Source organism: Bidens hawaiensis, unplaced genomic scaffold, assembly GCF_021521415.1.
Source record: "Bidens hawaiensis isolate Kalapana, Puna unplaced genomic scaffold, B.hawaiensis_p1.1 tig00023241_1, whole genome shotgun sequence".
In the NCBI taxonomy this organism is placed as follows: Eukaryota; Viridiplantae; Streptophyta; class Magnoliopsida; order Asterales; family Asteraceae; genus Bidens; species Bidens hawaiensis.
The window spans coordinates 91,330-93,117 of record NW_027493651.1 but is presented as its reverse complement, the minus strand read 5'-3'; positions in this window follow the sequence as shown (position 1 = coordinate 93,117).

Below are 1,788 nucleotides of genomic sequence, written 5' to 3'. Positions count from 1 at the left end.
TTGGCGTCATAAACGCAGATGAATCCTTGAACCCGAACTTTCTGAAAAATGTCGTGAATGTACTTTTCCTGATGAATCAAAGTCCCGTCCGTCTTTTGTTCAACTCGTAAACCTAGGAAGAAAGTCATTTCTCCCAAAGAACTCATCCCGAATCAATGTTGCATGACCTTAGAAAACTTCTTGCACAGATTCTCATTCATAGACCCGAAAATAATGTCATCAACATACACATGGACTAGAATAAGATAACCCTTAACATTCTTGACAAAGAGTGTTTGATCAACAATACCTCTTTTGTATTCGTTTTTCACTAAATTATCAGCCAGAGTGGCATATCATGCACGGGGTGCTTGGTGAATACCATAAAGTGCTTTGTCAAGACGATAGACATGGTCAGGATGATCCGGATCCTCAAAACCTAGAGGTTGGCGGACGTAAATTTCTTCTTTCACCTTTCCATATAAGAAAGTTGTCTTCACGTCCATATCTGATATACTTTAAAGTTCATATACGACGCGTAGGCCAAAAAGATACGAATTGCCTCTAATCTGGCCACAGGTGCATAAACTTCATCATAATCAAGTCCCTTGCGTTGCCAAAAGCCTTGCACAACAAGCCAGGCCTTATTTCTAATGATAACCACCTTGTCGTCCTTTTTATTTCTGAACACCCACTTGGATCCAATCGGTCTCTTATTTTCTTGTTTCTTAACCAGTCTCTAGACATTCAACTTCTTGAACTGCAACAGTTCCTCTTGCATGGCTTCACCCCAAGAGTTTCTTTCAATGCAACTTTGTAGTCTTTAGGTTCGACCTGTGAAATAAAACAAGCAAAGAGACACCTGTTGATGTTACCAGAAGTACTACTTGTTTGAATACCGGCCGATGGATCTCCAATTATGTTCTCAGTCAGATGTCTTCTATGAATTGCCAATTGAGGAATCTGTTCGGCATGCTCAACTGGTGTTGCTTCTAGCTCCACTGATAAGCTATCTATGGGATGAAAGATAGCAGTCACATTAACAGGAACATTTGGTTGAGCAACTGATGTGGTCTAAAAATATATATATAATATTATATAAATATTCCTATACTTTTAAGTATTTTGAGTCAGGTTTTTATTGTATATACTCCTAATTGGTTCATATGTGGGTTTTTAAGGTTCTAAGATACAATGAGCTAAACTAGAGCATTTTTTGACTAAACATAATAAACCCAAGTTTAAATAATTTTAATAATTCATGCTTTCAAGTAACTAAAATAAAGTATAAAAAAAGAAGCTAATAATTATAAGTTACGAAAAAAATAAAAAGAAAAGAAAGAAACCTAAACTTATTTGAATGAATCAATATGGTTTACTTATTTTCTTATCTGGTTGGACTTGTAGATAGATGAAGCTGATATGAATTACTTTTGGGCTAGTAACTAGTTTGTGGGCCATAGGTTTCTTTATGGGCTAAAAAGAAAAAACACCCTAAAAGATTGATATGATTAATATAATAGAAGGGACGTCATACAGAAACCTTTAAGCACAAAATCGGAGAAACGAAGGAAGCAGCGGCCGCACCGAATTAATTGCAGAAGTAGTAGAAGTCAACGGCTGGGAATGTAGAAAAAAAAACCCCACTTCACGTGGGGTGAGCCAAAGGAAGAAAGAAAAGAAAGATTGAAGTCCCCGTCAATGGCGCCAAAAATTTGATGTGTGAAAAGTGTGTATATGATATTAAATACCAAGTTTTACCAAATTCACCTAAAAACCACACAATCGGCAAGTGTACCGGTCGTTATG